The sequence below is a fragment of the Rattus norvegicus genome, chromosome 5 (genome assembly GCF_036323735.1).
Source record: "Rattus norvegicus strain BN/NHsdMcwi chromosome 5, GRCr8, whole genome shotgun sequence".
Taxonomy (NCBI): Eukaryota; Metazoa; Chordata; class Mammalia; order Rodentia; family Muridae; genus Rattus; species Rattus norvegicus.
The window spans coordinates 10,612,011-10,638,571 of record NC_086023.1 but is presented as its reverse complement, the minus strand read 5'-3'; the positions used below and the strand labels follow the sequence as shown (position 1 = coordinate 10,638,571).

General features: G+C 46.1%; 1 protein-coding gene and 1 non-coding gene across 9 annotated transcripts in view; both read right to left on the bottom strand.

Moving 5' to 3' along the window:
* Ncoa2 (nuclear receptor coactivator 2) overlaps positions 1–19,860 on the bottom strand; it is a 234,065-nt gene extending 214,205 nt beyond the window's left edge. For 2 of the 8 annotated variants that reach the window (XM_006237744.5, XM_039110853.2), the window contains exon 1: positions 19,720–19,860. The gene's annotated coding sequence lies outside the window, so the exon portion shown is untranslated. 8 annotated transcript variants of the gene reach the window in all.
* A 2,041-nt stretch (positions 19,861–21,901) lies between these two features.
* On the bottom strand, positions 21,902–22,023 carry LOC120103350 (small nucleolar RNA SNORA40). Its single transcript, XR_005505405.1, has one exon. It is a non-coding gene; the product is annotated as a small nucleolar RNA SNORA40 (small nucleolar RNA).
* Between the last annotated feature and the right edge of the window lie 4,538 nt (positions 22,024–26,561).

Here is a 26,561-nt window from a genome sequence, read left to right as displayed (position 1 = left end):
AAGGCTGAGATACTCATGTTGCTGTAGGTCCATTTCTTGTCGAGGAAACAAACTGAAGCTGGTAAGGAACTCTAGACAGTGAGACAGGAGTGGAGGGCATGTGCCTATTCCCAGTGAACACTATAGTTTTGATTTAATCTGTCCAAGTCAGAGCATGGACACTGCTTAGATAACACACTAATCCCTTCCCATTAACTGTAATCATGTGCTTCTGGATTGATAAGATGTGCTGGACACGCAGTCTGTGGCTCAGGGTCCTCGCACCCTGACTCACTGTAGGATCGGCTGTCTTGGTGATGCTTCACAACTGTATTTCCTGAGAAAAGCTCAATCTGAGTTGATTCGGCACATCTCTCAACACGAACGGCCCTCTCCAGTCAGTCCCCGGGCTCTGACAGAAAAGCCCACCTCAATTACTAAAATGAGTTATTTAAAACTTGTATTTAAAAACAGTATGGAATATTAAGGAAATGAAAAACAAAAAGGATAGTGACTTGCACGTGTGGCTAGATGGGTACATCCTAAAACACCAGCACAGCACTCGAGGCTCACCCTAGCTCCTGCAAAGACCATGCAACAGGGGCAGCAGGCAAGCACAGTGTGCTGCACCTCAGCAGGAACTCCTCACAGGACAGCCACACTGTCACAGTGTGACCAGAGTGAAGCAGCGCTCCTGAACTACCGATCATATTTAAATAGAACTGTTGGGAATCCAAAAGTTTCTAATGAAAAGTTTCTCTGAGATATACACCAAAATCACCTTAGACATTTCTTTCGGTGGCATTCATAAACGTCCTTCTAGTACTGTGCTAGCCTCAGAAGTTCCTGTAAATGAAATAAACACAGCTTCTGAATGTTGTTCTCTGGTAACTCTAAAGTATCTCATCTGTCCCTGCAGGCCTGCCTGAGTCCCCACCAAAGAATTCCCTATATAAACTTTCCCCCACTTCTGAGTAAGTAAATATATTCTATTATTATTCACCAGGTAAGCATGGGCTAACACAACTGACCACGGCCATCCTTACCCTCAGAGAAACTGACTTCTCTTTGCGACTGAGAGATAGTGCAAACCTCACAGTCAGTTTATCCCTGCCTCCCCAAGAGGTGATAATGATCCAATTCACTTACGCTGTCTGGGTTGGTCCACTTTACCAGAAAGCAGATACCGAACTTTGGTGAGTTAGTCTGACCATTTATAGCAAGAGCTGCAATTTTTCCCCTGGGAAAAGTATTGAAGAATAAGCCACAGACTGAACTAGTCAAAAGTAGCATCTAGTCTACCATTAATATTCCCAAAAGAAAAGAGGTTTTGTTTTAAATTATAATCAAACCATCCAAATGACTTTAACACTGAGTTCCCATTAGATAGTTCTCTAACAGATCTAAGTATAATCTAACAGTGTCTGCTTCTAAGACCAACATTTAGATATGTCAAGCAAGCAGACAACCTTCCAGGGTAAGGAAATGGAGTTCTATGTACTGTACTCTTCAGCTATTATCAATATAATTTAAATGTTCTACCACCTCCAAGTAGTTAAAATAACTACTCTTTTCTTCTTTAAAAGTCAGACACTGCACTGATTTAAATTACCCTGTTCTCAGTCTTCTGCACAAAACCTGACTCCCCGTTCACCTGTGATGGTCACAGTAGGTCCACAGTGAGACCATACGTCAGACACTCTGCCCGTAGATTATCACAGAATCAGGTCTACTGGGTGCCCAAGGATTACTAAAAACATCCTCTAATCTAAAACGGGGACATAGTTGCTCTAAACAGTTGACAAGAACATTTGAAATGGCTTGTCACTAAACAGTTGACAAGAACATTTGAAATGGCTTGTCACAGACTGAAGAGTGCCAGTGGCTCTGTGCACTCCTGGACAGTGCATTAGCTGGCAAAGAGGAGAGGCTAAATCAAAAGCTGGACCACAGAGAATCCCAACACACAGGCAGTTCTTGTCTTTGGGACGAACTTCCAGCCCTTCTTTGGAAAACCTCATTTAAGAAGTTAAAACAATTTAAATTAGAGTTGCAGAGACCTAGCTAAGACTGACAGATGATGGATGGGTCACTGCTGATCACGGCAGCAACTAAAGTGATGACAACAGGACACATTTAAAGAGCAGGACAGGAGGCCACCCATACACAAAGGCATTACTAGCAGCAGCGCACGGCACTGACTGCACTGCTTTCAGAGACTGATAGGCAAGCAAACGGCTGAATCCAAGGGTCTCTGAACTTTGCTGGAACTTGAAATTAATATCTTGCAAAAAGACACCCACAACTTTGATTCTCTAGGCGATTTACACTCTCTCTACCTGTTCGTAACATCATTTCCAGAGAGTATCTAACAGCAAAACCTCACAGCAAAATCTCATTTGATCCAGAGGCAAATTTGGAAGACGATACATCTTTCATCGTTCCATCAGCTGCTCGTGCACGGCAGTTTTATGCCTCTGCTTCTGCATTGCTCCCCACAGTGCTAGGGACTGAACCTAGGACCTTACTAGTCATATGCTAACCACTGAGCTACATTTAGTTTAAGACAGGGTCTCACTGAATTGGCAATCTGGCCTTGAAGATGAAATCCTCATGCCTCAGGCTCACTCCCAAGAAGCTGGGATTAACAGGCTTGTGCACTACCCTGCATGAGAGGTTTCTTAAGAGTGAGCTGCAGCGGGGTTGGGGATTTAGCTCAGTGGTAGAGCGCTTGCCTAGGAAGCGCAAGGCCCTGGGTTCGGTCCCCAGCTCCAAAAAAAAAAAAAAAAAAAAAAAAAGTGAGCTGCAGCACTGTGCTGTCTCCACAATGACTATTACCACTGCCTTCCAGGCTACTGGGACTCACCCCAGCCTCAGTGCTGAGGACCCCAGCCAGGACCTCACACACTAAAACTGCTGTAGGCAAGGACTATGCATACAAACAGAGATGTCTGGTGGCACTTAGCCCAAGGGTTCACGGAACAACGCCTACCAGAGCCACTTGAAGAATCTCCTTTTTAAAAGTTTATTCCAAGCTGGGAAGTGGTAACACACGCCTTTAATCCCAACAGGAGGGAGGCAGAGGCAGACAAGCAGATTTCTGAGAGTTCAAGGCCAGCCTGGTCTACAACATGAGTTCCAAGTCAACCAGAGCTACACAGAGAAACCCAGTCTGGAAAAAACAAAAACAAAAGTCCATTTCTAGTCACACCCATATTTTTTTCTAAGTCCCTACAAATCAACCTTGGAATTTGATAGGCAAGGTAGATTAATACATTCTAAACTTGGTTAATTCTTGGAACTGAGACAAAGTGTCACCCAGGCTTGTAGTATCTCTCAGAAAAAGCCTGAGCCACTCTGGGCTTTCAGAAGTCTATGGTTAATTACTCAACCCCTGAATGGCTTTCAGAGCTACTGCTTTGGGCAGAGTTCTGGTTAGACAGTCATCCAAGAGCTCCACACAAGGAACACAGTAATAATCACACACTTGTAATCTCAGGAGACTGAAGTAAGACCCTGAGTTCCCCCACAGCCTGGCTTTCAGCCATGTAGCAAGCAATATGTTGTCTCAAACAGACAAGGCTGAAAAAGTTATACATGTTACAACTTAAAGTTACAATTCCTAACCTACAAGGAAGAAAAAGCATTTGTCTTAATTTTTTAAGTTAATTACAGAATTTAAAGAATAAATTTAAAAGACCAATGTTTCAATTCTCCCTTCATGATAAACTAGGAAACTAAAACAGAAGGTTCAACTAAAAAAAAGAAAAAGTATGATTTCTAATCATTATAACTCATTAATAATGAAATTGATGTTAACAATTATCCCCATTCCACAAAAAAGGAAATTGGAAGCAAGTGGGGTTGTAAATGCCTATAATCCCCCAAATCAGGAAAAAGGACATTCAGGAGCATGTGCAGGAGCTGAAGCCAACCGGGCCATCCAAAGCAGAGCAAAAGCTTGTCTCAAAAGATCACGGAAATTAGAACTCAGAAACATTCAAACATTTGCCCAAAGAACGAGTCTAGCCAGAAGCAAACTACTCCTAACCATTACCAAATGATTAGTGAGCACAATGTATATACTTGGTCTTAGTCATTCTTCTAAATAATTTAAATTGTTTAAAGCAAATTCCCTCCAGAAAAAAAAAAAAGGATATCAAGGAAGATTTATCAAAAAAAAAAAAAATCATCTAAATTTCTTACTATACCCTCATGGATATAGTGTTAGGCTTTTGTTAACCAAAGAAGATCTGCTTAATTCTCATACAGAATCAATCACTTGAATGCCAGTAGTCTTCTTTAGTAAGACTTCAATTGTCTACCTCAGCCTGTGATAAGTATGGCTCCCAGAGAAAACTACATTTCCAGTTTCACCTGTTCACCCACACGCCCTCTGCTGAGCCTCCATCAAGAGACTCACAACACGCTTCAGGTGTCTACACAACTTCTGAGGCTTCACAAAGTGGAACTGGCTTCTGTAGGACAACTGGTTTTTAATCCCATTGCCAAGGCCGTGTGTGGGGAGAGAATATGTTCTGGGATTCCAGCCTAAAGTCCCCCATTAGATCTTGTCACAGACCTATCTGCACCACGCCTGGCTCCAAAGCTTCCTTCTGAGATCCAGCTGTCTTGGAACCCAGAAGCAAGTCCGTCTTACCTTTCTAATTCTTACTCCCAACATCTGTAAGCATGATACCAAGTTTAGAGTGGCCACCATAGCAAGTCACATGCAGCAAGGCCCCTGCATGGGAGGCCCAATGACAGCGCTCAAGTAAGAGGGGCCCAGGACACACAGGAGTGTCCCCATCTATGTCTCACGGGAGCACCACTCTGGAACAACTCTTTCTCTGTGCTGATGCCACCTATGAAACCCTTGCAGCAGGTTTCCTGTCTGAAGCGCAATTCAAAAGCCAGGCATCCCCGCCCTCCAGCGCCTTGGCCTAACAAGCTATACCGTTTGTTCACTAGACCCTGTAAGCCCTTCCTGGAACATCACTCCCTATTCTACTGCATCTGCACAGTAATTAAAGCTTTCTTTTCCTAAACTGTAAAAGCTTCCATGATAGGGCCATTTCTTTTCTTTTCACTATGTATTCCTATGTCTGCCACTTAAAAGTCACTCACTGAATTTTTTTGCTAAATAAACAAACCTTGTTATCCAGATCCACAGCAGATAAAGTGCACAAAATTAGGAAAAGGTAATTATTATTTAAGATGCACATACACAAAATCTATTTTACAGGGGTGTCACTCTGGCTGGGGATGAAGTCAGGTGAGTGCCCAAGTTTAATCCTTGGTATCAAAGAGGAGGGTTATAAGTTTAATGTACACACACATACATATCACAGCACACAATGATGAAACAACAAGATTATGTAATATAACAATAACACTTCAAGGGGTTGGGGATTTAGCTCAGTGGTAGAACGCTTGCCTAGCAAGCGCAAGGCCCTGGGTTCGGTCCCCAGCTCCGAAAAAAAGAAAAAAAAAAATAACACTTCAGGAAAGTTCTACAAATTAAAATTATCTTTTTATTATTAAATATCTTCATTACTTGTCACCTTAATAAACGTACCCTGACTTGTTAAAGGAAAATCTGGTCACCAGTGTCTCTCTTCTTCTTCTTCTTCTTCTTCTTCTTCTTCTTCTTCTTCTTCTTCTTCTTCTTCTTCTTCTTCTTCTTCTCCTCCTCCTCCTCCTCCTCCTCCTCCTCCTCCTCCTCCTCCTCCTCTTCCTCCTTCTCCTCTTCTTCTTCTTCCTCCTCCTCCTCCTCCTCCTCCTCCTCCTCCTCCTCCTTTCTTTTTTTCCGGAGCTGGGGACGGAACCCAGGGTCTTGTGCTTGCTAGGCAAGTGCTCTACCACTGAGCTAAATCCCCAACCCCCACCAGTGTCTCTTTTTTCCTTTCTTAACGCCTCTGTTCTCCTAAACATGTTCTTCCTCGATTTAAATATTACCTATTAACATAATAAAACACTCCTGCCCCCTTCCTAGGCGATGTTTCTTGTCTGCTTCACTCCAGGCCATCAGTGCTCTGCCTCCAGCAGGGCTAGGCCACGCAAAAACAGAGTCTCAATTTGGGTATTTTGGTTTTTTTCTGATCATATATTCAAACTAAGATTTACTCTGGAGTACTGATATCTTCAGCTACCTCTCCATTTTAGGTGCTGGTGTCTTTCCGCCTCCCAATTCTTATAGCGAGGCATACTGTGAATGTAAATTCACATTACCAACAGAATTACTGTTTCCCTTGTCTTCAGAAATGAGAATAATTCATCTGTTGCGTATGAAATCAGGCAACATTGCATTAACAATCAAATGTAATTTGTTATCAAATGTAATTTTTTGTGGTTATAGATAAATAAAATATAGTTGTTAAAAGCAGTGACTTCTAACCCCCCCCCCCCCCATAATGGCTATGTCTATACCCGAGGAGGCGGGTGGGAAAAGCAGGGAGCACAGCGGTCCCTGTGAACGACTCTCACCTTCTAAGTCCTTTGGTCAAGGTGAGAACGAAGCTAGCCCCCATGCCCTCAGAGAGTGGTGGGGAGAGAGGATTCCACCATTCCTTCCAGACAGTTCTGAAGTAGCAGGAAAAACCGAAGACACTAGGAAGAATTTCAGGGTTAGAAAAGTTGGAAGGAACAACAAATGAAAACTATAAAGAAAAAAGAAAAAAAGAACATTCAAAATTAAATTAGTCAAGTGTACAAGAAACCTAAGTTACCATTCTCCAACAAAGAATAAGAAAGGGGAAGAATTTCAGACAAAGGCTTCTGCCGGGGCAATCTTCACATTGTCTGAGGCTGCGTCTCTGCTGGCAGGATATCCGTGTTGTCATCTGTACGGCTCTTCACCAGCCTTATGTTTTGTGAATATTCATCCTCCCTCACCTGCCTAAGGGAATTTAGAACTGCATGAGGTTCTGATTGGTGATGATAAAGAGCTGACAGCCAATCGCTGAGCAGGAAGGGGATTTAGAACTGTATGTGAGGCACTGATTGGTGATGATAAAGAGCTGACAGCCAATCGCTGAGCAGGAAGAGGATTTAGACCTGTATGTGAGGTACTGGTTGGTGATGATAAAGAGCTGACAGCCAATCACTGAGCAGGAAAAAAGAATTTAGACCTGCATGAAGTTCCGGTTGGTGATGATAAAGAGCTGACAGCCAATAGCTGAGCAGGAAGCAGAGGGTAGAATTTTTCAGGGGGGAGGGGGAGGGTAGGAATGATGGGAGAAGGAGCAGAGGGGTCCAAAGAGCAGACAGAGGGAACAAACATGGCCTGGGGCAGAGCAGAGACGGATAGATAAAGCCAGCCACATAACAGGTTGTAGGCTATTTAGATGGGTTAAGTTTAGAGTAGCGCAGAGTGTCTGACCTTTAAACTATTAGAAGCTCTGTGTCATTCTCTATACTACCGTGGGGAAGAGAAAATCCTGATGCAGACCTCCTGTTTGTCAGAGGACTATATAATTAATGCCTCAGGGCTTGCCTTCCTCTGGTCTGTGCCTAAGCAAAATCTACCTCTTCTTAAAGGTAAAACACACCACACATTAATGGATGATGAATGTCCTTCAAGTCAGTTCTGACCTTTCTGCTTGTTTTTCCTTGTGCTCTGCAGTATGGTTTGTGCAGGCCCAATCTAAACAGACTGCAGGAAGACTGAGAACCTCCCAAGGGGACCACTCCATGGAGCCATAAGGCCATTGAAATGCAACAGAAGACACCCCAAAGCTCAAGGGATAAGCACAAATACTAGGACAACTGACCTCTGACCTGGACTCTTAGAGATAAGCAAAGGAAAGGAGATGCAGGGAGTGGACTTGGTTACCTTCTGAGCTGGTCCAGGTTCTGCTTTGAAATTCAAACCTCAACAAGAGATCTGTCATGTGTTCTGAGGTGACATGACTCTGCTGCTCAATTTGGAATGACTTGTCCTAAACACACACACACACACACACACACACACACACACACACACACACACAGAGAGAGACAGACAATAGGAGTGAATATGTATGAGTATGTATGAGTATGTATGAGTATGTAGGATGATGGAAGGATGGATGGATGGATGGAAGGAAGGAAGGAAGGAAGGAAGGAAGGAAGGAAGGAAGGAAGGAAATGCAAAGGCACTCACTGTAATTTTTCTGCATGTTTGTCATTTTTCACAATGAAAAGATACAGAGAGATGGAGATAGAAGGATAGAGAGAGGAGAGAGGAGAGAAGGGTGAGCAGTCCAGACGGGTCTACATACAAAGTTCCATGGCAGCCAGGGTTAGTGAGACCCTGTCTCAAAACAAAACTAAAATTAAGGGGTGAGGGATGAAGAGATGGCTCAGAGAACCAGCTATGTTCTCAGCATCAAAATGCCTCACAACCAGCTGCAGGGGATCAAATGCCTCTGGCCTCCATGATCACCTGATTCACAGCACAGATGCACACATAATTAAAAATAATAAAAACATTTTATGTAAGTAAAATTTGGAGAATCAGAGTATTTTTTCAAGTGTTACTACAGTATATATTACTGTGTGTGTAGAATTTCATCGTCTCTTGAGATCTCAGCCCTTCAAGTGACACTTCCATTCCTGTTATTGCTTCAACACAAGTACTCAATGGCTGTCCTGCCATGCGATCTCTCAAGTGTTTGGTTTATTAACTTTCTAGCACTACCAACTACCCCCACGGTTTTCTTCATCTTTTCTCCTCTCCACTATAACCTGAGATTATTAATCCATTTTCTAATGTGTCAAATACTATGCAGAGGTAAAACCAATAAATCCCAGTATTAAAGGAATGTCTGACTATATCAAAGTGACAAAGCAAAACTGTGTTCATTGTCTGAGGAGATTTGCTTCCACTCCTATAGGACAATTTTAATCTATAATTGAGTCATTAAGAACTTAGTCATGACTTTACAACATTTTTGGACTCCTCCTTTTGTTCTGGTTCATTATTTCAGTTTTAAAATTAGCAGTAGGAATTCCTAAAATAATTCTTATGTCAAAGGCACGCTTCCTAAATTTTAGATTAACTCATTAACGTTCTCTAGGCAAATCAAGAGAACAAGAGGGCACACCACAACATGTGCTCACAGGAAGAACACACTCCTGGAGACGAGGGCTCATGCACACAGCAGAAATAGAAGAAGGGTGGGTTCATGAGACTCGGAAGTGTTTGAACATCGTTCTATAATGAGTGGGAAATCACATTACTAGGAAAGGAAGATCGTGGGAAGACCAATCTATTAATGGCTTGCAGCAGAGTAGACTTAGGTGTCAGTCAAATAAGAAAGTTTAGAAAAACAGTCTTCTATGCCGTTCAGCTGTTCTACACACCATCTGGGGTAAAAAAAAATAAGCACACACATGTACCGTGTATTTATATAGGTATAGTGTATATATACATGTAGTATGTATGCATACATATAGTGTGAGTATAGCATGTATGTGTATGTAGGGTATGTTTATGCACAGGAACATGTGTTCTGAACCAATTAAAAAGCAAGTACATCCCTGAGTTGTTTCGGTGTGCTGACCGTATTTACAGGATAGAGGACAAACCGTCTTAAGAATATTGAAATTCGTCCTGATTTATTGACATCATCATGTATCTGTAGTTCTTTCTTCCCTGCAGCTGGCAACACCATCCATCACCTGTACTTTTGGTAGCTCAGAAAACTATTAAAGACGTCCTTTAGCGTCTTCTAAGATGCCAGGGGATGGACGCGCCACTCTGACTTTACTCTCTGCCGTGGTTATCATGGACCCCGCTCTGCACACTGGTGTTTTCCGTGCTCATGAGCGTCAGAATCATGTGCACCTGACAGCAGCCCAGGATGGCTCCTGGAGAGATCCAGGCACAGACAGCTGCTGAGCTGGTGGCCATCAGAGCTCCATCCAGCAAGCTCAGCCCTTCTCTCCTTCCCTCCCCACTAGCCCACCCATACAGCCCTCACAGGAAGCAGGAGGCCTGTCTCCGTGAAGGGAGCAGGGCCAGTCCAGTCCAGATGTACTCAGACCCAGGTGCTTTCTGCCTTAAGCTCCAGTTTTGATTTCAATCCACTCCATGTCCAAGCACAATTAATGTTGTGTGTGTGTGTAATTGTCAATACAGTCTAAAATTGTGTCAATTTCGTGTCTAGAGTGATGATTGCGTTATTTTCCTGTATTACAGCTAATATCCTGGTCTTCCGTTGTGCTGTGATTCATAATTACATGTGTGAAGTGGAAACTAAGACTGTAAGCTTACACACTGCCTCTTGCTTAAGGTAAAAGTCCACAACGGAGCACCAAGCTCTCCCTGGGACTTCCTGACTGGCTCCACCACCTGTTTATCCTGCAAAGACTCTGATGGTGGCGAATGTGAAAACTAACACTTTGAAGTATTTCCTTCCCCCTTGAATGGAACCAAGACACTGACACAACTTCAGACAACAGCTAAGTAAAACGAGGCTCAGAAGGAAACTATAGGCATGCATGCTTTTCCTTTGGGAAATAAAGGAGGAGCAGAGGACACGGTCAACTATGTCTTACTAACCTTATACTCACCCTATAGCTGACAGTGGCCTTGAACCTCTGACCTGAGGGTTCCAGCTCCTGAGAGCTAGAGGTATGCCAGGACGCCTGGGTTGAAAACAGAGCCTGGTGTGTACTAGGCAAGCATTTTACAGGCTGAGCTACATCCTCAGCCTTCACAGGCGAGGATTCTTCTCTCTTTGCATTTTTTCACTTACTTATGTGCTGACTTATGTAAGGGTCTCACTTTGAAGCCCTCACTAGCCTGGAAACACACTATGTAAGCCAGGCTGGCCTCGAACTCAGAGGTCCAGCTGGCTCTGCTTTCTTAGTGCACAGATTAAAGGCATGTGCCAACACACTTAGGAAAAAAACTGAGAGGCAAACATTCTTAAGGTCTTAAACATTTGGTTATACTTTTGAACAAGTTTAAATCACTTCAGTATTTTTAATTATGACGTGTGAGCCACATTGTGAAGTCTGTAATAATATCCCTCAGCAAAGAAAACAGAAAGAGGCATGAAATATAGCAATCCACCTAAATTACACATTCGGGCCCCTACTGCCGCCCCCACATTGGCCAACAGCAATGCTTTTAAACATGGCATCCGTAACAGAGAGCTAGTTATGTCACTACGTGCTGCAGACAGATCAGAGCTCCCTACCAGACAGGGACACACGCCCTCCACCATGCTCATCACGGGAGTTCCCTACCCCTGCCATCACACATCACATTGACTCTGGTTTGCCCTCTGCCCGCTCCCATCTCCCCAGTTCTATGTGGGGTGGGGGTGGGGTGAGGGAAGAGACGGGAGGAAAGGGGAAAAGTGCAGCAGAACATCCCTGGAGAAAGGGTGAGGGGCTGTGCTCTCAGTTATCACTTGGGTACCTCCCTCCACTTCCTCCTCTACACACCACACACAGCAGGGACAGGCAGAAGGGTCACCTCTGGGCAGGGGTCCCCCAGCCCAAGACAGCAGCTTCAGGACAAGGCACTTGGTAACTCCAGATCTCAGTGAGTTTCTATAAGCCTTACTTAGGGACCTAGCAAGTGCATGTGCGAGAATTTCCTGCTCACATCCCAACCATGACTACTCGCAAGTGGGCATATGTGAGCTGAACGTGACAGCTATGCATAGCTCTAGTTACTTATATACATGCTAGTATCTTACATATAATATGGATCTAGTGTTCAGCATATTGGAGGCCTGGGCTTGATGTATAACACCATAAAAATATATGAATCGAATAAGAGTAGAGAATAACACCACACACGCACACACACGCACATATACCCAGACAAACACACACATCTTAATGCATTAAAAGATATCATTAAAATTTTCTTCCTTAAGCTAAAGTGGTTAAGAGCACTGGTGGTTCTTCATGAATTCCCTGTTTTGATTCCCAGTACACACACAGTGGCTCATAACCAGCTACAGCTACAGTACTAAGGGATCCAGTGCCCTCGTTTGGATCCTGTGGGCACCAGACATGCACGTGGTGCATGGGCAAACATGCAGGCAAACACTCACACACAGGATAAAAATAATTTTAAAAAATATTTCTGAAGAAATTATGAAGGATCCTTGAAAATATGCAATTACATTGGGGGAGGGGGTTCTCTGAGCTTGAACCCAGGGCTTTGAACATGCTGAGCAAGCAGCTGGTGCTGAGGAGCACCTCAGGTCACAATTACACACACACACACACACACACTGGCTGTTCGTGTTGGGCTTTGGTTTTTAAAACAAGGTCTCTTTACTTACCCATGGCTATCCCTCTCTATACCTCCCTAATGATGGGATTAAAGAACTGTACCACCAGGCCTGGCACAATTCAGTATTCTAACTTACACTTTCAAGACAACTCAAAGCTTTTAGTCTTTAAGCATATTAACAATGGAATTAGATATTTTAAGGTAAATTTTAAATGTTCTTACGAAAGCAAGTGTGACACCAAAGGCAGAGGAAGTTTGCTCAAGACGACCCTTCGAGCAGATCCCATAAGCAAGACGGAGCTGCTGGAAGCCCCCCGACCCGCCTTCAGCTATGGCCTCCAATGGGCAGAGGGCAGTTAGCAGCAGCAAATTCCAGAACTCATTCGCTCTCCAAGTGAAGCCTTTGGGGACGTAAGTGACCAACAAGACATCCCATGCATCATTTTCATCTCTGACAACAGGCTCTGGGTCCTGGCAGCTGGGACATTACAAGCAAGTGCATGCAGGTCCTGGCAGAGCACAGGAGCGAGTTTCCTGAAAGCGCGCCTGCTCCCTGCAAACAATTGAGCAGACAGAAGAATTCCACAAATAGCACAGCACAAGTCAGATGACTGAATATATTATCAGCCTCTTCTGGGTCTATGGTATCTCAGCAGAGTCATCTGTTCTACATGGCGCGCACCACGCTCACAGAAAGACATTGCATAACCTGTGCCCCTCAGTTAAACAGACAACATTAAATCTATTTTGAAGAAATAAGAAACCACACAGGTACGTCAACTCCTTGTCTTTTCCAAACATATATCCCTGAAAGTGCTTCCCCGCAAACAAGTTTTCCATCCAGAGAACAACATCTTCAGAGAATAAACGGACTGATGCTGTCTTAACAGAGGCCTACAAGAGCCTAACAGCCAGCCAATAGGAACCCAGCTAAGCTAGACCGAAGAAGCCAGAGCTGCCGCGTTCTAATGTGCTTCCCTGGAAGTTGATATCTGCGTGTCCATTTCCTTCCTGAGCAGCAAGAGGAGGATGCTACAACTGCTTCATAGCCTAAGTGAGAAGCCCAAGTATACAACAAGTGTCCCTGACCCCAGAGATGTTTACGCAAACATTTAGTAAACTCCATCAGTTTACTTCATTGTCTTTCCTGCTTCCTGACATTTAAAGACAAGGGGATCTTGAGATTTCGAGAATGATTGAGGTATGGGCTGTATATGACTTACAGGACAGGAGTTAACTTCTCTGTCAACGGCTGGGAACATTCACAGAACCTCAGCCATTTGGATTTGTTCCTTCTTAGACAGCTCAGAGTCTCAAGGACTTTGCTAGATCCTACACCCCTGATGTGCAGCCATCCTAGACTTGCCCTTACCTCTGACCTCCTGGAACAGGAGGCAGTGTGTATTTATGTTTCTGTGGCCAGAATCCAAAGAATGGAAGGCCTAGGAGGTATAGGAGGAGGCTGGCACTGTGTATCCCTGTGGCGCTCCACTGTGGTCCTGACAAACGAGCTCCATCCAGAAGCCACACAGCCACAGAGCACCATCACAAGGCTGCACACAGACGAACGCCAGGGTACAGAGACGATGGGGCCCACTTGCCAGCCCATCCTGACACATCCTACCAGCTGCAGAGGACCACTGAGCATGGAGCCAATGCGCCATACCCCACAGAGCTCACAGAGCAGCACAACCAAAGCTTCAAACCAAATAAATCTGAACGAGTCATACGTGTCCATACCTTTATGAATAGAAACTTACTTAATTTTAACCTCATCTGTCAGGAGAACATTTAAACAACTTGTGGGTGGTATAGGAGAGTATGAATTGTGTGTGCACATATGCATTTGCATGGGCGCCAGAAATTTAGCCACTGGTCCTCAAGCTTGCAGTGGAGACAAACCACGGACTAAGCCCCCAACCCACAGGTTTTACTCTAAACGTAATTCTATTCTCAGGAAAAATAACAATACCAAATACATGCAAAATTTGCTGGACAGTACATACTTTAGATTACATACATATAGTGATGAGAACACTGGTCATACCAAATCAAGTTGAAATTAAGGCAAATGTTTCCTTCCCCACCACCAAGGAAAGAAGGGAGGAAAGAGACCATTGCCCAGTCTGGGGCCCCTCTTTAGTCCCTGGCTCTGTAACTCAAATGTTTTACTATTAAATACACTCAAGGGCAGAACAGTCAAGTTTCCATCAATAATGACGAAAAGAATACAGAGAAAATGCCTACAGAGCCCAAAATAAGGATTCTGCTGAACATGGGGACCAGGACAGGATAAGTACAGGCTGGCTTGAGGTATAAGCCCCACCAGAATTCACGGCTGATTCCAGTTTCCAACTACCTGTCATTTGCCCCTTAACATCTACCAATCTCCTGGTTACTGACACTACGTCCAGAAGCTCTAGAGCAGCGAAAGGAAGCATTACCACATGTACTGTACTCATCTACGTTTGCTAGAAATTTCCAACCACAGAACCAAATAAACACTGGCCTAGAATAAATCCTGTCATACTGCCATAGCCTCTGAACCCGGAAATGCTGGGAATGAACACTGATGACGGCACACACTGAGAACCTTTGCTCTACGCCACGACTGTGCTCTACCTGCAGACCAGCACCCTCCTTTACCCTAAGACGCCAACTCCTTTGTACTCTCACTATTACAACAGCTAGGAGATCACACAGGCTGCTAAAGCAGTACACGAGTCATACTGTCACCTCTGTTTAGAGCATCCAGAATCCATAATGTGTGTTTTCCTCATGCAGTCTGAACAGGGCCTGTGACACTGACTTGTACTTTGCAGCTTTCCCCGATGCACATTCTAAGGGGCTTTAGAGTACACATGGCATTCCCTCTTGCCTCTCTCATTTAAAACTCCTAAGCCCCTCAAGAAGTAGGGAAAAAAACAGAAGAAAGAAGCACACAAACATGGAGAGCCTCTTCTCCATTTAGAAGAGACACAGAGGTAAAGAAGCTTGTGATAGAAAAGGGTTAAAAGAAAACTAGACGTTTTGTTTTTCCCATTCCATGGCTTTTCTTCATTTAAAAATCAATATAGTGCGGGATGGGGATGGGGGTGGGGTGGGGGGGAGATGGCTCGGCAGTTAAAAGCACTGACTGCTCTTCCAGAGGTCCAGAGTTCAATTCCCAGTAACTACATGGTGGCTCATGACCATCTGTAATGGGATCCAATGCCCTTTTCTGGTGTGTCTGAAGACAGCTGGTGTACATAAAATAAATAAACAAATCTTAAAACAACAACAACAACAACAAAAATCAATACAGCAGTTCTGGAAAGACGGCTCAGCGGTTAAGATAGCACTGGTATTCCCAGCATCCACGAGCTACTCCAGCGGCCTAACTACACTTCCCAGGGATCCAACACCCTCTTCTGGTTGCAGTGAGTACCGGCACCCATGTGATACACAGACACAAGTCACGCACTAAAAACCAATCAGTAGGGCAGCTGGGCATGGTGGCTCACACCTTTAACCCCAGCACTCAGGAGGCAGAGGCAGGCTGATCTCTGTGAGTTCCAGGCCAGACTGCCCTACAGACTGAGTTCCAGGGCAGCCAGAGCGACACAGAAAAACCCTGTCTCTGAAAAAAAAAAAAAAATCAGTAAAGCATATAATAATGTAACACCAAACAAAACTATAAATAGTAAAAGCTAATAGGACTTAAACATTGTCTTTGTCATAATAACAGCTAAAAAATTAGTCATACTTTTAAATATAATTTCAACTACCACACAACAATGGCCAAGATATCAAAGACACCTGTGCATACCAGAAAATTAATCCTCTATTAAAAGTGCTTTAAAGGGCCACTCTTCGTTCTTTTTCTTTCCAACAATAAGGGCTGCTTCAAAGAACAGCCTTTGTATCCAATATGACAAAAACAATTTTTCTTGAAGATCTAAGCTGTCAAAGTATGGTCACACAGCAACTGTGGCCTGAGACAGCTAAGGCACTGGGTGAGGCCTTCACTTCTCCATGTAAAATAGGAACGTGATTATAGAGATCTTGGATTCCAGAGAGTAGAAAGCTTTAAAATACATCTACTGGGAAGCAAGGGGGGAACAAGATGCATTAACCCTTTATGCAATCCCAGGACCCTCTTTCTTTTATATATTTTCGGTAAAATGTCTCTTATGCTGAAGTCATCTAAATTATATTTAATCAATGAAGAGAAAAAATTCTTTAAATGGTAAGTCCTCAAAAGCATTACATTGATATGAATGACTGTTGAGCATTCTTAAAACCTGGGCCTCAGCACCCTGACATCTAAAAGTCAAAGAAATCCTCTCTTCTAAGAGGGGCTTCCCAGGAGGAAGAAGGCTCAGCCCCAGCATGAGAGTCAGCACACAATGGAAATCACCACTGACAGTGCACATGTTTTCTAAATGTCTCCATATGCTTGAGAGGTTTTCCCCCTAGCCAGGCATCAGGGGACTTGCTATTCTCTGCCACCAAGAATCTAAGAACGTTTTGAAGGGCCCTTATGGAGAGTGAAGTGAAATAACAGGTTGCTTTGAAGAAGTCAGGAAGGAGAAAAGGGCCTGCACCAGAGTGGCCTCCCAAATTAACTTATTAGTGGGAGTGTCTGAATGTAGCTGGGTTCTGAACGTTAATTTACAATACTCCCTACTTCTGTCAGTGTAAATAAGTGTTTATCTTTCGCTTGCCTCACTTATCAGCAAAATAACACTTCAAAAGCTACAGCAAGAAGAGTCTACTTCTACAAGAACGTTTAAAATTACACTAGATTGGGAATCTACACTATAAATTTGAAAGTCACACATTACAGATTACTGCTTCCTTACATTAGTGTCTCGCAAATCGCAATAGTAGTAAAAGCTGGAGAACCCCGTGTGGAAAACCTAAGTATCATGCCTATTAGGTATTTTTTAAATCCCCGAAATAAATTCAAGGGTGACAGATTCCAAACATGAATGGATTCTAAGTTTAACATTTCTCATTCTTCAAACTCCCAAAGACTCCAACTGGGAAAAAGAATGTTGCTGCTGTCGGTTTGGTTTGGACTAACCTCACCAACAAAGAACAGGAGAGCAAGCACACACACAAAAAGCACTGAAGCAGCTGCTGTCTTTTAACAGACCGCAATTCCTGCTGAGCAACCTGAGATCCTCACAGGGAACCGCCCCTGGCCCCCCTTTCCTACAACTCAGGAGTCAAGAAAGTCAGCTCACTGGACCCAAACAGTTAACACAATCGAAGATAGCTCTTGACCTCTTGCACATCAGAGAAGTAGCCACACACTGTGCAATTCATACGTGTTTAAGGAAACTGAAAAAAAAATTAAGAATCTTTTGTATGGGAGTAATATGGAAAGCTATACTTTATTCCTTTTGTTTTCTGCCGACAAATACTCTTTGGCTAGTTTTGGGCATTAAATACATACGCTTGATAGCTTAGTGGTGCTTTGATTCAAAACTTCATTTTGTTTACCCAAGAGCAAGGCAAAAAAATACCGACAGCATAAACTGCAACTTTGTAAAAATGTCACACCCAGGCCAAACACAAAACTTTCAAGACTTGGAGAATTGGTGGTCTGCTTAAACAAGGTCCCAGTGAGGCCAATTCCAAACAAGAATGCTTTACCACTCCTAAAAATCACCTGACATGAGGCCAACGCGCGCCTTCACTCTCAGGGTGCCCTTTCAATTTCGTCGTCCGGGTGCTGGACAGAAGCCCAGTGAAACTAACGCAGACCTTCAAAGATCTCTAGCGCGTACACCTGGTGCTGAGATCCAGAACACGGTCACAACCAACATATGCCATTTTAAAACCGGGCCTCGCAGTTACTGCCACATCCTGAAGTGGCTTTAGACTTTGTCATGTCTAAAACAACGCCTCTCGCGGCATCCCAGAAAAGCACTATCTTCGCGCACCTATGCAGGTCTCCCCGGGTCACAGATTCTGTGAGTGACACTATTCCACAAACCCAGGTGCGGGTGACCAAGGGACGCGCCAGAAGGGAAGGCTCGCGGCGTCTCCATGACTCCCCCGCCCCGCGTGCAACTCAGCCCTAACTGGTCGGAAGAAACCCCGCCCCCTTCCTGCCTCTGGCTCCCACCATTGGCTTACCGATACCCGGCAGGTCAGTTCCCGCCTCCCATTGGCTCACTGCCCCATCAGTCAGGCACAGCAAGATTCGGGTCGGTGGGAGGGGAAGGAGTCGGAGGAGGTGGAGTGGGAGTGGGATTAGAGGACGAGGTGGCGGAGGAGGGTGCTGGAGCTCAGGCTCTGGTTTGGGAAAGTTTCCCCTGCCAGTGACAAGCCTCTAGGCTTGAGGCCCAACGCCACTCCCGGCGAGTAAGGGGCTAGGGTCCCGGATTCCCGCCCCTCCGTCCGCAGGCCCCGGAAGCCACTTGGGGGAGGGGAAAGGGAGGGACCATGGAAGCAGGGACCGAGCCACCCCCGAGCGCGGCCGCGGCGCCTCCAGGACTCCCCCAGGGGCGGGGTGCGGGCACTCCAGCCCGCGGCGCCGACCCTGGCCGCCTCCCCGGGAGCCTCTAGGGGCCCGGAGAGGAGGGTCCCCAGTCCAGGGCGTGACCGGGGCGCGAGGGCCGCCAGGACCCCTCCCGCTTTCCGCGGGGGGCCCCCGAGGGCCTGTCCCTGCAGGGGCCGCAGAAGGGGGACCGAAGAGGGGGCGCTGGCGAGCCAACCCGGAACCTCCCGGCCCGCAGCCCGCCTCCCGCCCCCGGCCGCGGCCCCAGCGCGCCTCCGGCACACATGCCCGCACCCAGAAAGTTAAGTCAGGGGCGAGCCCGGCGCGGCGCCGCCGCCCGACCCCGGCTCCCCGCCCCCACCGCGGCTCGGCCTGCGCGGCCGGAGCGCTGCCGCCCCGAAGCCACCCAAGCCTGAGGCCCCCAGACGCCCCAGCCCCCGCCGCCGCCCCTGCTGGCCGCGTCACCTTCACACACCCCCGGCACTTCCCAGGTCCTGCCTCCCCTCGCCCGGCTCCCACCCGTGCAGCAACCGCTGCACGCCTCCCGGGAAGAAAGCACCGGCCGTGACTGCGCCCGCCTGCCCAGGCTGCGCCGCACAGCCCCGAGGGGGCCGAAGCAGGGGCCCGCGGCACAGCCTCTGCTTCCCGGCCTGGTGCTCACCTCTCGGCCGGCGCCGCGGGCTGCAGCCTCCGCCCGCCTCGCGCTCTGGGGCTCGACTCCCGAGCTCTCTCGCCCGGCGCCCGAGCGCCTCCTTTCTCTCCCGAGGACTCCGCGTCTTCCCGCCCTCCCCACCCCCCCGGGAGCCGAGTCCCCCGCTCGGCCGCGCCTCGAGGATGGGCGTCGCGGGCTCCGCACGCCCGGGCAGCAGTGCCCGCACACAACAACAGCCTGCCCGGCCGGCGCGCGGCTCCGCCGGGCTGCGCGCACCAAGGGCAGCGGCCCGGGTGGGAACGCGGCGCCCCCCGCCCGCCGCCCGCGAGCCCCCAGGGGAGGCGCGCTTACCAATGTGGCCGTCACGCCGTCAGGTGCGGGCTGCCGTCGGCGCTGACCTCCGCCGCCGCCGCGGGAGCCCAGGCTGCGGCCGCCATGTTCCCGTGTTAATAACTGCTGCCTGGTTGTTTATTTCAATGGAGATCCTCCCCCAGCTCCCTCCTCCTCCTCCCCCTCCTCCTCCCCCTCCTCCTCCGCGGCTCTGCACTTGCGGAGAGAGACACAGACCGCGCGAGCTCGCGAGCAGGGGAGGGGGCTCGGGCACGGGGCTGGCCCGCCCTCCGCCTCCCGGCCGCCTCCGAGAGAGCGCTGTCACCGCTCAGGGGACCGGGCGGAAACTTGCGTCCCGCACCCCGAGCGTGGGCCCGGGAACATCGGGGCTACCCCACCCGCGGGGTCCTCAGCATCTCCGTGGCTGGCGAGACTTCAGAGCTCCGAGAGTTGAACAAGATGGGTGGCTGTGGTGTAGGGACCGTGACCTATGGGTGACTGGAAGTGAAGGGAAAGTCAACAGAGGACTCCATGTGAGGGCAAAGGGCAGTGCCCAAAAGAAAGCTAGCAAGGGGGACTGGCTTGGGCCAGGGAGTGGAGGCCAAGGGACCGCCGCGCCGCCGACAGCTAGGACGCTGCGGCGAGAAGGTCGCGGAAAGCCGAGTGCCAGGGTCGCCCCAGAGGTGCCTTCTGCGCGCGCTCCGACAGGGCCCAGTAGCCAGCAGCCTGCACCCCTCGTGCGCACCTCCGCACCCAGGCGCTGTTCCGGGGCGCACCCCTTGGCCACCATGTCCCCTCGGTTCCTCCGCGGATACGCCTCCCCAGTTGCTACCCCTAACAACTCTGGAGGGGATGGAGGGGCGTGACCGAGGGAGGCGAACTTACTGGGGTGCCACCCTGCGATTGCTTGACAAAGCAAAGGCTGCACGGTGTTTAGAAAGACTGGGTGGACTGTTCTCCGCACGCAGCGAGACAAAAGTTTTGTTTTGTTTTTTAATTGGGGAATCCATTATCAAATCCTCAATGGAGTATTGGAATTGAGGAGACTTGGAGGACTATTACGTTTAAATGTATTTTGGTTTTTAACTCTGGAAAAGCAACTTCTTTTTCCATTTAGATATAATTAGTTTAAAGAAATGAGCAACATTTGTTTGCTTAACGGAAGTTATCAAAATATGACAGGAACACGTTTCCTTATTTTAACTGTTATGAAAGGTCACTTGCCATAGACAATAAGTATTTATTGAACTGTAATGTCTTGGCACTGCGTTAAGTGATTCACACACTCTCCAGATTTTAATCCTCAAACCTTACGAAGTTGTTGCTATTTTTATACCTCACAAAACATTGAAGCCTAAAGAAGTCACACAATAAGCAAGGTGGGGAAGATTTGAACCCCAAAGAATTGGAAAGCTGTAAAAAAAAAAATGCCAGCATTGGTGAGTGGAGTCAGGAGGAGGTCTGCAGTGGGATACTTCACGTTCTATTTCAGGGATGTGTCTGGTGTTTGCAATGGTTGATTTTAGCCACATGTTAGCAGTAAATTTTAAGGATTTTTTATAATTAGAACAACTAAATTATGTTCCACGAACATAGGGACAACCAGGAAATGCAGGGTGTTTTTATGATCTTCCTCCCCCACTCTTAATACAACATTTTTGCAAGAGGTTGGGTCCCTCCTAGGAGTGTCCCCATTGCCAGACTTAGATTTCTTCTCCTGGCCTGAATTCTTAAGAGTTAAGAAAAAGACTCTTCTCTTTCTATTCCTCCTTTTTTTGGGGGGCGGGGGTGTCCAGAGTCCCTCAGTGCTCAGTGGCAACAGAATTCATATAAAACTACCTATCATCCACACGAACGAACCCATCCCTGCTTCCATGCCATATTACTCAGTACAACTTCTTACTGAATGCTCAAGACACACGAGTGTTTCTTAAAAAGTCAAACAAAGCAAAGCTCTTACAGTAAGTAGCATTATGACCCCCCACACCAGCGGTTGTTGCCTTACTCCAGTGGACCCTGAAGCATGTAACTCCAGTTCTGAAATAGTGTCAAGACTTCACACCCCTGGTAGTTCTGAAATAGTGTCAAGACTTCACACCCCTGGTAGAAACCTGGTATTTATTTATTTTGCTTTTATATCTTCAACTTTGTATTCTTAGAACCAGCCTTGTTGTCAATACCTCTTCTTTGAGCTGCTTTGAGTAACAATCTCTCCTGTATGTGTTAGTACTCACACCGAACAATGATTTCTGGGTTGCAGAAGACCATTTACTTTTGCACTTGTCTAATAAGTCTTTGTGCCAGTTCAACAAACACATAAGTCCTACTGTGTTCTGTTTGTGCAGAGCATATGGCCTTGTTTGTGCATTTGTCCTCATTCTCTAGACTTTAAGATCCCGACCCTACCTCAGCCTGTGTAATCCCCCTAGTGACCTTGAAATCACATAGAGTACCAAGTTCGGTACATGGTTTTTTTTCTTTACCTGGATACCTATGCTACATTTTATGTGTCAGGCAGAGTGAGAGGTTGTGACTAGTACAATAAAACAGTGAAAGTGATATAATCAATGTTACACAAATTTCTGTAGGCTCTTCCACACACATCTCTCTGCACTTGAATCGTTTTGCTTGAAGGAAACACTTTATAGATTCTCTTGATAGCCAAAAAAGCACATATAGCAAGGAAAGGCTACACTTACTGTTCTCAGTTTGTACTTGGCCATGGATCAGTGAAGCTACAGAAAGAAAGCAAAGGAACGACACTATCTGGCTGAGCCCTCAAGCCCGTTCACACTTCATTTGCCAGAGACCAATCATAAAACATTCTTATTAAAAAAAAAAAAAAAAAGGCTTTCTAGGACTGGAGAGATGGCTCAGTGGTTAAGAGCACTGATTGTTCTTCCAGAGGACCTGAGTTCAATTCCCAGCAACCACATGATGGCTCACAACCATCTGTAATGGGATCCGATGCCCTCTTCTGGTGTATCTGAAGACAGCTACAGTGTACTTACATATAATCTTTTTTTTTTTTTTTTTTCGGAGCTGGGGACCCAGGGCCTTGCGATAATAAATCTTTTTAAAAGGGCTTTCCATGTTTTGCAGTATCAATTTCTGAGACCCCAGAATCAACTAGACATGATGGCCCAGATTTCTAATTGCAGCACTGAGGAGGTAGAGATGCAGGATGAGTTCAAAGCCAACCTTGACTACGTAGCAAGTTTGAGGCCAACCTGGACTATACAAGGCCCTTTAGCATAAGTTTTTAAAAGCTAGTTATAATTATTAATGATCACTGTGGTCTATGAAAAATGACAAGGTCGGGGTTGGGGATTTAGCTCAGTGGTAGAGCGCTTGCCTAGCAAGCACAAGGCCCTGGGTTCGGTCCCCAGCTCCGAAAAAAAAGAAAGAAAGAAAGAAAGAAAGAAAGAAAGAAAGAAAGAAAGAAAGAAAGATGACAAGGTCACAGAGGCAGTAAATAGTATGACTTGAGGAAGGAAGAGGAGCAGAGATACAGGAAGTGTGGATATGACTGAGAGAATGACCCAATAGGGAAAAAGTTAGTATGCAACTTTTCCATAGAGGGGGAAACGTTGGAGTTTAGTAGGAGCAGAAAGTTGATAGGCCATGGAAGGAAGAATGAAGGAAAGACTCCCGCCATGCACACTTCCCCCAAATAGCAGAACCGTAAATGAAACATAAGCCAGCAAACAAGTGAAGAATATGCTAAAAAATCCGTCCAGCAGCACTTCACTAAGAAAGTGAATAGTGGGCTGGAGAGATGGCTAAGAGGATAAGAGCACTGACTGCTCTTCCAGAGGTCCTGTGTTCACCACCCAACACCCATACAGCAGCTTGTAACCGCCCACACCCTCACACAGACATACATGCAGGCTAAACACCAATGCAGGTAAAATAAAGTATCTTTAAAAAATCAGCAGTATAGGACAAACATTTCCATTACACACACACACACACACACACACACACACACAGTGTGTTGTTGGGAAAGGGACACGTATATGCAACAGCGCATGTTTAGAAGTCAATGACAACTTACTTCAGAAAGTGGATTCTCTCCTTCTACCACAGGATCCCAGGAACTGGACTTGATAACAGCAAAGGCCTTTACCAACAGAGACAGACGTGTTGCTAGTCTTCACTTTAGATTTTTTTTTCTTTTCCATGTATGTGTGTATGATAAATGTGCATGTATGTATGCTCACTTGAGTGAAGACACACACATCCATGAAAGCCCAAGGTTGACACCAGGAGTTTTGCTGAGTCTGCTCAATCAGACTCTACCTTATTCATGGATGTGGGATTGCTCCCTTGAACCCAGAACACACAGGTAATGTCTAGGCTAGCTAGCCAGTTTGCTCCAGGGAAATACGTCCCTGCTGTCCAAGAGCTGGAGTGGCAGGTGGGCCACACATTCACCTAGTATTTCCACCAGTACTGGGGATCCAAATTCCAGGTCTCACACTTTAGGATGGCACTTTAACCACGGAGCGATCACCCTAGCACTGGCATTTAGACTTTCAAAACAAAGCTAAGCAAGATCTTCCCCACTTAAAGCATTTAACGATCCTTTATTAATAGTCTACAGGATACAATTCAAACTCTTTACCTTACATTAAGACCTTCCTCCATGTGACCCTATTTTTCTAACTGTATCTTCCTGCTTCTCAAACAACAAAAATCTAATGCCCCAACAGTCACTTTAAGATTCTGGAATCAGGCTGTGGTGTGTTTCAACCCTGATACTATCTGTGTAAACTCGGGCAAGGGTTTCCACCTCTCCGAAAGTCCAACCCAGTGAGCTTGGGAAGCAGAAGGAAACACAAGCCTCTTTACTCGCTGATGGAACTGATGGTATGTATGTATACCAATACACACAAATTCACAAGAACCTATGAACCACTGCGGTGACTTGAAGGTTGCTAGGCATAAGCTCAAACACAGAGGTCAGTTGAATTTTTCATTTGAAGAAGAAATAATTATAAAACACTTAAGAATAAATTTCATGGAAAATGTACAAAGACCTTTAAATTTAAAAAAACACAAAACAAAAAAAACACACTGTTAATCTCTGAGTAGCGATGGCACATGACTTTGAGCCCAGCACTCAAGAGGCAGAGACAGGAGGATCTCTGTGAGTTTGAAGACAGTCTGGCCTACAGAGAATTCCAGGACAGCCAGGGCTACACAGAGAATCCCTGTCTCAAAAAACAAACAAACAAACAAAAACAGACAAAAAGAGAGAGAGGAAAGAAAACTTGTGGATAGAAATCCACAAGGTTTCATTTGAAGGCAAGATGACTGTCTAAATGTGACTGTGCCAAGCTTTCCCTAACTACTCTCTTCATATAGTCAGTCCTGGACCGGCTTGGATAGTTCATATCCCCCAGAAAGACCATGTGCTGACATCTTAGGCTCCGGCTGGCTGATCCAATACTTAAGAGACCCCTGGATCATGGGATTGGTGTCATATTTTGATGGTAATATTAAGAGGGAGGGAGATGAGACATCAGGCCTCATGGGAGGAAGTAGGTCGCTCCGGAGGATGCCTATGAAGGGTATCCTGCCCCTCACTCCAGCCGACTCTCTACTTGCTGGCTCCTGAGAAGAGAGCAGCTCAGCTCTACCGCACCTTTCTTCCACAAGCTAGGTCTCACCAGGCCCAGAAACAATGGAGCTAGGAGACCAGAGATGGAGACCAATATATAGAGTTTTCCCCGTTTAAGTTGATATTCATCCAACACAATCCTAATCAAAATTTCACAGGCTTCTTGAGTGAAAATTGATATAATTTGAAAGTAAATATCTAAGTATTTGTCCTCTAAAGTAGCCAGGACAGGAGTGCAGGAGTACCATTTGGATTACAGACATCCCCAATTTCAATACTTTCTATAAACCTACAATGGCTAGGCAGAGTACTGATCAATGTGTAAAAAAACAGGTGACTCAATGCATCAGAACGCATCAGTGTAGCGAGCTTAGAGTTCACTAATCTTTTTTATTTTTTTTATTTTTCAAGCAGGTTTTCTCTGTGTAGCCCTGGCTGTCCTGGAACTCTGTAGAACAGGCTGGCCTTAAACTCACAGAGATCCTCCTGTCTCTGCCTCCCGAATGCTGGGATTAAAGATGTGAACCATCACCATCACCATCACCACCACCACCATCATGACCACCACCACTTGGCTACAGTCAACTCTTCTTTTTTTTTATTTTCTCCATCTTTATTAACTTGGGTATTTCTTATTTACATTTCGATTGTTATTCCCTTTCCCGGTTTCCGGGCAAACATCCCCCTAAGCCCCCTCCCCTTCTACATGGTCTTCCCCTCCCCATCCTCCCCCCATTACCGCCCTCCCCCCAACAATCACGTTCACTGGGGGTTCAGTCTTGGCAGGACCAAGGGCTTCCCCTTCCACTGGTCCTCTTACTAGGCTATTCATTGCTACCTATGAGGTCAGAGTCCAGGGTCAGTCCATGTATAGTCTTTAGGTAGTGGCTTAGTCCCTGGAAGCTCTAGTTGGTTGGCATTGTTGTTCATATGGGGTCTCGAGCCCCTCAACTATTCTTTTTTTTTTTTTTTTTGATTCTTTTTTTCGGAGCTGGGGACCGAACCCAGGGCCTTGCGCTTCCTAGGCAAGCGCTCTACCACTGAGCTAAATCCCCAGCCCCCCCTCAACTATTCTTAAATTGTGAAAGCAGAGAAAGGAAGGTCAGTGTAGAGAAATGACTGATCCCACCTCACACCAGGAGTCAGAATGAGTCTGAGACACAGCTGAACTTCAAAGTTAGAGTCAAGGCTGAACAGGGCTCAGCTATAAAGATCAACTAAATACTGCTCTTCCAGA